General features: G+C 37.9%; 1 long non-coding RNA gene across 1 annotated transcript in view; it reads left to right on the top strand.

Moving 5' to 3' along the window:
• The first annotated feature begins 7990 nt into the window (after positions 1-7990).
• Positions 7991-11944, top strand: part of LOC144998291 (uncharacterized) — a 49298-nt gene continuing 45344 nt past the window's right edge. The window contains exon 1 of the long non-coding RNA XR_013660231.1: positions 7991-8488. This is a non-coding gene — a long non-coding RNA (uncharacterized LOC144998291). The remainder of the gene's footprint in view (positions 8489-11944) is intronic.

The raw sequence follows: 11944 nt of genomic DNA, 5'->3' as shown, positions 1-11944 counted from the left end.
TTGGCTTGATAAATGCATCTTTTTGGCCACTTGGTGAATGAAAAGGGTGTCCAAATGGATTCATTTAAGGTTGAAGTCCTTTTTTTGTTGTTGTGAAGTGTCCAAATGCATATCTTAACAAATTGAAACAATGTTGGATAATTCCTTGTTGAGAAATCAATTTGTTGGATAAACAAGAAAGTTATAAGACATTATTTTATAAATAAATAAAACATTTATAAGAAATAACAAGTTTGAATTTTATTTTTCTAGGATAGCCTACCTGCTAAAATTTCCCATGTATGGCCCAAGTAACAAACAATGAATTTTATTTTCACGTGTGTTTAAAGAACCATTTCAAGCGGCTTCTTAGTAAGAGACTTTGGTTGCAACAAATTAGAACACATCAGTGAAATTTTACTTTTTTGAGTAAATTATATGATCCCTATGGTTTTGGGTAATTTACATTTTTGGTCTCTAATTTTTTTTAATTCGGAATATCCTTATTGTTTAATTTCGTTGCACGTTTAGTCCTTGATTGACATGTAATTACTATATTACCTTATTAATTTATTTTTTACTTATTTAATATTTATTTTTTATTTACAATTTACAAAAAAAAAAAGTTATTCACTTCTGTCCGGCTACCCCATCAAATCCCAAGGTACATTTTCTTCTGATATGTCTTCCTTCTTTCTCTGCTCAACAAAGGTGGAAGAACTCAAACCCATCTAAGAATTGCATCCCTTCATCGTTGCATGGATGTTTCTGGCGAATGGAAATCAGAAATCAAGAACACTCCCCTCTCCATTTTCTCAGCTCCGGTGAACAAACCTTAATCCTTGAAGTTAGAACACCATCGTTGCCGCTAGCATCTTCGCCATGTCTGCCAGCATCTTCGATTTATTCCGCCAGAAACACAACCCATTCCATTTCCAACATCTTCGACTTACTTTGTCAAAATTTTCTAGTATAATTTTGGTTTGATTTGGTGTTTTCTAGTTTTGGATTTGATGTTTCTTCTAATTTTCGTTTAGGTTTTAGCCGACAATGTCTTCGTGAAAGAATGGTGACATCGATGATGACCTTCTTACCCACAACCAGTTCTCGAGCCTCCATCCGATGAACCAGATTTCTTGACATCAAAATGAAACACCACATCAAGTCCTTAATGTCGTTTCTCATTTGCTTCCACCTTTAGATTGTTGTGATTCCCATTGAGTTTGTTGCGATTCTAACCACCCCACCCCAACCCATAACTAAATACCCAATAAAACCTTTTTTCCTATCCGCGGATCTAATTATATAGATTAGTGGTTGTTTTTGTAGCACCTGGTTCCTTGTACGCAAAAATTTACCTAAGTATTTGTCATTTTAGCCTTGGACTCGACGAGTTATAGGTCCGACTCGTATAACTCGTCGAGTAGGGACACGGTCCGGGGGCACGTTTAAGTTGGCGACTCGGCGAGTCCATATTCTGGACTCGGCGAGTCACCGCTGTTTGATGAAACCCTAAATTTCAAGGGTTTGCACCCTATTTAAATCCTCATTTCTGCCCCAAGCTCGCCCCCATTCACCCTCAGAGCCCCCAACGTCGTTTTTGCCCTTTTCCTTGTGAGATTGAAGTGTTTTGGGTGTGTTCTTGAAGTTTTTGAGGAGAAAGAAGAGTAGATCAAGAAGAGGAGAAGGATGCCAAGCATTTTTGTGACATCTTAACGTTTTCCTTGAGGTATAGCTCGTTTCCCCTCTGTTTTCAAGCTTGTAGTCCCTAATAGCTTCATGAAAGTCCTTCTTGAGCCATTCTCCAAGCTTGTTTGTGCTTTGTGGGTTGTAATAAGTTGTTAGTCTTTAGATCTAGGCATGATTTAGTCCATGGAGCTTAGATCTATTGCCTTTATGGAGTCATATTGCATGAAGTCGTAGATCTACCCCGTTTTGGTGCAATTTGAGCCCTAAAACCTTCATTGGTGATTATCTACACGTAAAGTTGGAAACTTTACGTGTAAACCAGGCCCTAGGAACCCAGATCTATGAATGGCATGGACTGGATTCAAGCAAAATCGCGTGTATAGTTTTTGCATGAGGCAGACTCGGCGAGTCGTTCATCTGACTCGACGAGTCGGGTCGCGAGTCCCAGGGTTGTTCCCCTTTTGTGTTTGCGAGTTGGAGTAGTGAGTCATAGGGTATGACTCAGTGGGTTGGAAGCCAGTCTCACTCATGAAGTCACTCGGCGATTCAATGCCATGACTCGGCGAGTTCATGGCAATCTTCTTGTCTCAAGAACAACTCGACGAGTTGTTCATACAACTCGGCGAGTCACAGCTTAGAGTGTTCTTCGGATGAAGGCGAACTCGGCGAGTTGTTCATACAACTCGGCGATTAGGATGAAGGACTATTGGACTTGGGTATAGAGAAAGGGACTCGGCGAGTTGGCAAGCCAACTCGGCGAGTCTGGTCAACTGGCAGTTGACTGTGACTTGACTCATGACTTGTTAAGGGTAAATGGACAATTTACCCTAAGGGTGGTTAGCAGTATTTGACTAAGTGTTTGGTGGGAATTACAGCCGGAGGATTTCCGTAGCAGCAGCAGCAGACAGACCATTCCCACACAGATCAGCAGCTACTACGAGGTGAGTTACCTTCTAGTAGCGGTGGGTCTAAGGCCACAATGTCGGCCCACCAGTAGGAGATGTATGATAGATGATTGTCTTTGTGATATCATCTAGGTTTGCTACTACCTGATATGTTATATGCTAGCATGATATGTTTTATGTGATAGTAGTAGAGTTCGGTTGTTAGGACCGAAGGGTAGCCAGACACCCCAGATACGTCTGACAGTATATGATGATATGTTTGCATACTGGCTTTTTACTTCATATGCGATAGAGGTAGTAGGAGGGGACTAGTCCCCGAGTTCGGTTGCTAGGACCGAAGGGTAGTTCAGGCACCCCAGATATGTCTGATAATATGTTATGTTATGATATATATGATAGTAGCAGTAGGGGGTGAAATAGTCCTCGAGGTTCGGTCGTCAGGACCGAAGACTAGTCAGCACCCCAGAATGGCTTGACATGGGTAGTCAGCACCCCAGAATGGCTTGACACGGGTAGGTTGGCACCCCAGAATGGCCGTACCGGGTAGGTCGGGCACCCCAGAAAAGCTTGGCAATATGTAGGATATGTGATTGTATGGTATGCGGTATGATGGGGGAACTCACTAAGCTTCGTGCTTACAGTTTTCAGTTTTGGTTTCAGGTACCTCTTCTTCGAAGGGGAAAGAGCTGGCGCGGTAGCGGCCCATCACACACATGCTTCGTATTCCGCATCATGAGATCTTCCTGGGGATTTGTACTCTGACATTATTATGTTTTATAAAATGTTTTCCAGACATGCGATATCTTTATGAAAAGTTATGATCAGTAAACGTTTTAATTCGAATGCTTTGCTAAATATATGTTTTCAAAAATGAAATTTTTGGCTCGTATTTTTGGGGTCTTACAGTTTTCATTACCTAGTTGTGAATTTTCATCGATTCTGCAACCCATTTTTGCTTTTTAGATGTCAATAGGTTTTTATTTTGCAGGTTTTGTTTCTTGACTTGGTTTGGATTTTATTTTAGTTGGTTTTGATTTGATTACATGATCAAGCTTTAATATTGAAGTTGGAGAAGTTGTTTATGTTGTGAGCTTAATCACAGGTTTCGTCATAGAGATTAAAGGTGGAGATAGTAGTTGCGGACGATGGTTAGCAGGCACGAAAGAAGGAAAAATCCCAGAGAAAGTGGTGATTGGAGAAGGTAACAGCACGGTAGCTCACATGTGGCAACAAGAAGAGATGAATGATCAACATATTAGGAGGGTGGAGTGTGGGTTTGGCTTTTGAGATGTGGGACCCATAAATATTTTTTGATTAAACCTTTTTCTAATTAGATAATAACAAAATAGAAAAACAAATAAAAATAAAAGAAATGGTATTCAATCATTTCATGTGTGATAGAGACTAAACGCGCAATAAAAGTAAACTATAAGTATGGTCCGAGTTAAAAAAGTTAGGAACCAAACAAACAAATTACCTCAAACCACATGGACCATTCATGTAATTTACTCTACTTTTATTAACTAGTAATAATATATATAACTTTACTGATGCTACATGAATGACAAATATAATTTAGTCCATAAATAACTACTCATATATTTATAATGTAGGGAAATCGAGTAATTTAACCATTTTTGGGATTTTTTTTTTATTAAATATAACAAACTTATTTTTTGAAGACTAACCATTGGTTCGGAATGCGTCATTCCAGACCCGGAAACCGGCCCAAGCCCAATGGTATATATGAGCCCCACAAATAAGAAATCTGGAATACACGTTTCGGAATTTACAGATATGAAGCACGATCTACTCACATTTTGGAGCACATTTTCAACGTGGATTCGTCAAACAAAATAAGTTCTACACTTTAAGTTACTTTGCATTTGATTTTATAAAACGATTTACGTATTCCGGAATGTCCAGAATACGAGGAACAACTCCAGAATATTATGATCGAATCTGAATTATCCTTTTTTTTAATGTGTTTCTTGTTGTATGTGTATGAATCTCATGTAAGTACTTTTTAGTGTGTTTCAAATCACTTGTTTTAGTCTGGAATTAGGTATTGTAGGGGTTTTGAAATGGTAATGTAGGTCTGAAACACGAAGAACTTGGTCTGGATGTCGGTGAACTATTCTAGAATGATGTTACGGAATATCAATCCTGAATAACTATACTTATAAGTTTTTCTAAATATTGTTTAATAACTCATGTTAGTCCAAAGACGAGCTTGCGTGGATATTGTTAAAAAAATGAGTTTTACGGACGACGAAATTGTATTCCTTTTACAGGAGCTTTCGGGATTTCCCCCGATAAAGGTAAAATCAAAAAACAAAAATTTTATACTTTTAATTTATTTTTATGGTAATATTAAAATGTTCTTGGAATTTTGTTTTTGCAGATAAAAACCGAAGATACCGAGTTTCAAAAGAAGATAAAAAAATGAATCAGCAACGACACCTATAAAATTAAGAAATAAAAGCAGAAAATGTGTTAAAACTTATATTAAAAGCAGATAGAACTCCGAAAGATGGCACCGAAGCAAGTGTAGACAAACCTGTTATGATAGATTAGTTGCATTTATAATGTTTTTTTTGTTATGGATATGTTTCACCAAGTGTTTTTTTATTATTAAATACTTTTACGCACGTTAGTTTCTAAATAGTATATTAATATAATTTAGGTATATTTTATTATCAGTCACCAACATCTAATGACTCGAATGATGATGATAAGTTGCCTACAGAATATGTTATACCACTTCTTGAAGACGAGCAACGATGTCTTGTTGACACGACTCTATTAGAAATGATTCGTGATTATCAACGTGCGAAACAACGAATGGTAATACTGATAATCTCATTTGTGACATCCCGAAATTTATAGCAAAAATTATAGCCGGACAATTCACAATCTCGTGATAATATGACTTATTGAGTTTTAGTGCATCTATAGTAAAATAAATAATTTTATTATATAATGTCAGATGATACATTATTTCCCAACTTGTAAACTGTTAACCGAATCAAACCGTTTAACCGACAATGCTAATTAATGCGTTTGAAATACTAAAATTTTGCATTAAACAATTTTGAGCAAAAGAAACATTAAAATATTATAGTACATGCTCCCTTGTTTTCGAAAATATAAAGAACATCCAAAACGGTTCAAAAGACACGACAATTTTGCATTAAACAGTTTTGACCAAAACAAACATTAAAATATTATTGTACATGTTCCCTTGTTTTCGAAAATATAAAGAACGTCCAAAACGGGGTTTGTTTGCAAAAGACACGATAATTTTAAGAAAACAGACGGTAACACTGTTTTTTTTAATTGCGTAAAATCGAATCAATCTGTTGAGGTACTTACGCTTTAACGAAGGGATTTACAATAACGTTTTTGAACTCATACTATAATCTATTATTTAATTTCACACTCAAAATATTTTTCACAAAAATATTTACAAAAATCACGAAAACGGACATCACGAGCCATTTAGACTCGAAACTTCAAACGCAATTTCCTGGAGATCCGTAACTCCAAAAGTAATCCGTTTGATGTTCCATAATCCTTGAATTAAACTTTATCTAACGGTACTTTCAAAAAAAAATCTCGATGTATAGATGTCGATGCACCCGGTTTTGTATGTTTTGGACATTTAATGAAAGTATAACCCCATGTGGGGCCCACACATGACCCAAGAGGCAAAAATGATCATATTTCTTTGACAAAATTGCAAGAATGGTCCCTATGGTTAGGTCGAAATTTTTATTTTGAGCCAAACAAGTTTGGACTAGCATTCATGGTCCAAAGGTTTTCATTTTCTTACCACTTTGGTGCAATTTACTTTAAACTTTTTTTTGTAATGATGACTTTGCCCTTGGATTTTATTTTTTTCAGTTATTTATTTATTTAAATACTTTTATAATTAAAAGAAAATTAAAAAATACATATCTCTTTATCTCCCTCCCCCCCCCTCTCTCCCCCTCCTTCTCTCTCTCCCTCGAATGTGTCTTCTTCTCCACAAAAAAAATGCTTTTCATCCTATTCATCTTCAAAACAATTTCTTTTTTTAAACCCAAACGCAAAATCTAGAGCTTGAAGCACCGGTCTCGTAAAATAATCTTAGTAATTACTTCTCAAACCCTCCTCAACGAACTTAAATCCCCAAATCAAAACCAGAAATTGAAGTGGAAACAGGGAGTGACCATCGATTTAATCACTGAAGATAGAGCATCGATTTAATTGCGGTGGCAGAGCAAATCAAGCACTTAAGGTTGAGCGATGTGAAGAACAAGCAGAGGAAATCACGTACCCATCATCTCCTTCATGGAGAACCCAAAATTTGGGTTCATTCTCGGATCTACACAACAAGCATCCCCAATCGACGACTTTTAACCATATGAATAATGGTTTTAACCCCATTACATATAACCACGATTTTGAGGGGTTCGTTTTGTTTATTTGCGTTGATGTAGGGAAGAGGGATTTGTCAAAGGTGTGACCAAGTTTTCCAGTTGGAGATGGAAATGAAGACTAAAAGAGGGATTGTTGTCCAAACGCGAGATTGATTCTAGTCATCAACATCATTGCATTCGAGGGAACAATTAAAATAACATAGACATACCTCGTGTTCTTCAGCTTTGGAATATTAAAGAAGAAAGGAGTCGTCAAAGTTTTCAGGTTAGTGATGTATCGAAACCATAAAGTTTCTGATAGAGAACGAGATAAGAGAGGGACATGAAGAAGGTGGAAGAGATGAGAGTTAGAGTTTTGGGTGTCGAAAGATGTGCAATGGTGGTTGAAAATGGGGTGGTGGGGATGAGATGTGTCAGTGAAGGTGAAGTTAGGGTTCTGACATTATGGTTATGACGGTCGACTCCGATGGTTTGGGTGGTGTTTGTCAAGTAAGGAAAAAAAGGACGATAAATGGTTTAGAGAGAGAGAGAGAGAGAGAGAGAAAGAGTGAGAGAGAGAGAGAGAGCGAAAGAGAGAGAGAAAGAGAGTGTATGTGTGTGTGTGAGAGGGAGAGGGAGAGAGATAGAGGGGGAGGGAAGGAGAGAGAGATATGTTTTTTTTTTATTTTTCTTTTAATTATAAAAGTATTTAAATAAATAAAAAATTGAAAAAAATAAAATAAAATCCAATGGTAAAATCCTCATTACAAAAAAGTTTAAAGTAAACTGGACCAAAATGATAAAAAAAATGAAAACCATTAAACTAGAAGTGCTAGTCCAAACCTGTTTGACCCAAAGTAGCAATTTCGACCTAACCACATGGACCATTCTTGCAATTTTGTCTATTTCTTTCCCTCCCCTCTTCCACACATTTTCATTCCGATACCCCTATCCTTCTTTGTGTATAAGTTTCATCAAAATAATACATATCCTCTAAATAATACATATCCTGGTTTGAGGAATGAGTGTGTATGTGTTTTTAGTATAAATAGAGGCATGAGAAACCTCCAAAATCACGCAAACCTTCAGCCACTTCTTCTTGATCTCTATATCTCTAAAAATCTCTACCAAACTCTCTCTAGGTGTACACCACCATAAACTACCATTCCACCACCTTATACCACCTACCATCGATCAAAACTTCACTCAATTACCTTCCTCACACCTTCTATCCCTCCCTCTCACCGTTTATGCCAAGAAAAGGGGAAGAAAAGCTCAAGACAACCACCCCCGACCACCCATTGCCTCCACTCCACCACCCACTGCCACTACCGGAAAATACCATCTCCAAGCTTTGATTGTTGCTATTTTCGATCCCCACAACCCTCTCAACATCCCCTTCATCGAAAATCACTTAAAGAAGGAAGAAACGAAGGCAGCAGCACCTCCTGCTACCCTCGCTGCCGCTGCTGTTAAAGTTAACCACCATCGCCAGGTTGCATCTCAGACATTGTAAGTCATTCCTCCTTCCTAAATATTACCCTTCCCGACTTAACGAGAACCACAAAAAACATTCGCAGATTTTTTTTTTTTTTTTTCCTCATTTTGGTATAGCTGCGCGGGGACGAAGAAAAACAGGAGGATACCCTACTGTTATGAACCATAAATCCAAACTCATACAAAAGAAATAAAATCGGTCCCCATACTCTGATTTTGTCCAGCATTAGTTCCTCCCTTTCAAAAATTATTTCAAATTTAGTTTTAAACAATGAAAGTTTAACCAAAATGTTTAAAATTAACCTTATGTAGGAAAAACCTTTTCACAATGAGTCCTAGACAAGCATACAAAATTTCATAAATTTTTTTATATAATTAACCTATTGTTAGATTAAATAAAACATTGAGATTTTTAACCTTTAAAAAAATATTAATTTTACTTTAAATTAAATAAAATTTGAATTTATTTACAAATTTTGGAAAATGTTAAATCATTTTAAATTAAAATTTTAAAGAAAATTTATTTAAATAAAATTTGAATTGGCAAAACTTAGGAAATTATTCATTAAATCATTATAATACCAAATCACGTCCAAATATTAATATATATCAAAAAAATTTGGAAATCAAAATAATCCCGAAGATCACGACCTCTCGACAACACATCCCTTTTCTTACATAATTACTCAATAAGGTGAGTGTTACGACCCAATTTTTACATACTTTCAAATTTCAAGAGGGGGGGGGGGGGGGGGGGATACATGTACTACTTGTGATATATACTATATATATTTTCTAAATGTTTTCTTTATGCAAATAACATCATTTTTATGAAATATAAATCGCACAAAAATATTATTTATTACTTTATTACTTACGGTACGGGAAATCTAATTTGAAGGGTCGTACAGGGTTGTTGGATTTCAGAACGGCTTAAATGCTATGCTCTCAAATGTTTCATGTTTGGCCCTCGTCTGTACATGGTAGTATGTGTACTAAGTAATATTTATCATACAAAATACATATGAATTATCAGTCTTTTGTGTAAACACATTTATAGCTTGTGAAATATTTTTTTAAATACTTATTGTAACGATCCAAATTTTACAAAGGATTTTTTCATTTTTAACTAGTCAACCATTTTTCATAAAACATAAAGATTCCAATAATCGTTTTCAAAAACCATCAACATTACAACTTTATTATTTTCAAAACATCATAGTGTCCCCCAAACCAGATCCGAAAAGAGAGATAGAGTGCACGCTGCATCATCACACCTTGCCTTTACGCTTGGACTCCGATGTACCTGAAACAAATCCACAAACGGTAAGCTGAAAGCTTAGTGAGTCCCGCAGAGCATACCCCACACAAACCACATATCACATTATCTATAAAGCTACCTCTACCACATATCACATGTCAATTAGCCATGAAGCTATATCTACCGTTAGCCACAAAGGCTATATCTACCATCAACCATAAAGGTTGTCTCTACTATTAGCCATAAGGTCGTCTCTACCATTAGCCATAAGGCTATCTCTACCACATATCATGCATACAATACTATCACACCTCTATGTAACAAGTAAACTAACTATCACAAAATAGGCCGACCTTGGTGTCTTAGACCCAATGGTATGGTGAGAAAACTAACCTCACAAAGATGAATCAACAACTGAATTCAGGTATGTCCTATGTTGCTCTTCACAAACTGTTTATAAACAATGAGTAAATGACTTAGCAAAATCCCGAAAATACCCCCAGGGTCAACCTTGGTTAAGGTCAAAGTCTATAGTCAAGGTCAACAGTCCGTATTGACGTTGACTCATCGAGTAAAATCTTTCACTCGTCAGGTTCCCTTCTTAACTCACCGACTCACCGAGTCAACCAAGGGACTCATCGAGTTCCTTGATGTTTACGGCCATAAACCACCAACCGTACACCCCTGACCGAGAACCCTTGGCTGTAAACCCTTGGTCGTGAACCCTCTCGACTCGCCGAGTCACCAGTGGGACTCGACGAGTTCTCACGTAATCGGTTCTTTCTAGTGGGATTTAAGGTTTCAAACATCAGATCAATACTCTCCTAGTGAAGATATCACGTAAAGTTGCAAACTTTACGTGCATGCATAGCCTCACATGGCCATAACACGAAAACTAACATTCAAACAAGGTTCTTATGCATGGAGAGGGAATGAGCTCAATACAAGATGCAACTTTATGATATTTGGGGGCTAAGAAGGTCCAGATCTGGAACCATATCCTTGCGATAGGTCCAGATCTAAGCTTGCTTCCATTTCCTCAAAGTTGGTCACAACTCTTAAGTAGAATTTATGCTTAAGGTATCAGATTCATACCTCAAATCAATTCCCAAGGTGAACTAGCTGCTAGATCTAGTGTTTTCCCCTTGATACTTCTTCTGCAAGCTTGGAATCCTCCCCAAAATGTCAAGGATAAGCTCCCAATTGATCTTACTTCACTCACAAGAGGGTGTGCGGCCGTAAACGTTCTTCTATGGTGCTAAGGAAGACTACTGGGGCGGATAATGACGTTTATAAAGGGGGCAAACCCTAAATTTAGGGTTTTCTTTAAACAGCTCGGACTCGCCGAGTCGGTCCCGTTCCGCGTTTCCTGATCTCACAACCCTACTCGACGAGTTGACCTCTCAACTCGGCGAGTCCATACATAAATCCTTTCCTATTCAAAACAAGTGTTACAAGGGTATTGAGGTGATGATCTCGCATCTCCTCTTCTGATTCCCATGTCTATTCGGAGCCTCTTCGATGCTGCCATTGCACTTTCACCAGCCTTACTTCTTTATTCTGAAGAACCTTGGTTTTCCTATCCAGCACCGCAACGGGTTTCTCAATATAGTTCAAACTCTCATCCACCTGTATATCACCTAGAGAGACGACTGCGGCCTCGTCAGTAACACACTTCCGAAGTTGCGACACATGGAACGTGTTGTGAATCAGGCTAAGCTCATCTAGCAGGTCCAAGCGATATGCCACTTTGCCTACCCAAGCCATGATCCTGAACGGGCCTATATACCGACGCCCCAGCTTTCCCCTCTTTCGAAACCTGATGATCCCTTTCCAGGGCGATACCTTCAGCAACATGAAATCCCCCACCTGAAACTCGAGATCTGACCGTTATCGGTCGGCATAGCTTTTCTGACGGCTCTGCGCAACCCACAACCGGTCACACACCTGTTGTATCAACCCCATAGTCTTGAGCACTACTTCAGTGCTTCCCATGACCTGGTGTCCAACCTCATTCCATAAACCGGGATCCTACACCTCTGACCATATAACATCTCAAACGAAGCTCGATCGATACTGGCATGATAACTGTTATTGTACGAAAACTCTGCCAAAGGGAGATACGTATCCCAACTCCCTCCAAAATCCAACATGCATGCCCGCATCATATCTTCTAGTGTCTGGATTGTTCTCTCATTCTGACCGTTGGT

Source organism: Lactuca saligna, chromosome 5 (genome assembly GCF_052625555.1).
Source record: "Lactuca saligna cultivar CGN05327 chromosome 5, ASM5262555v1, whole genome shotgun sequence".
In the NCBI taxonomy this organism is placed as follows: domain Eukaryota; kingdom Viridiplantae; phylum Streptophyta; class Magnoliopsida; order Asterales; family Asteraceae; genus Lactuca; species Lactuca saligna.
This window is presented reverse-complemented; position numbering and strand designations above follow the sequence as displayed.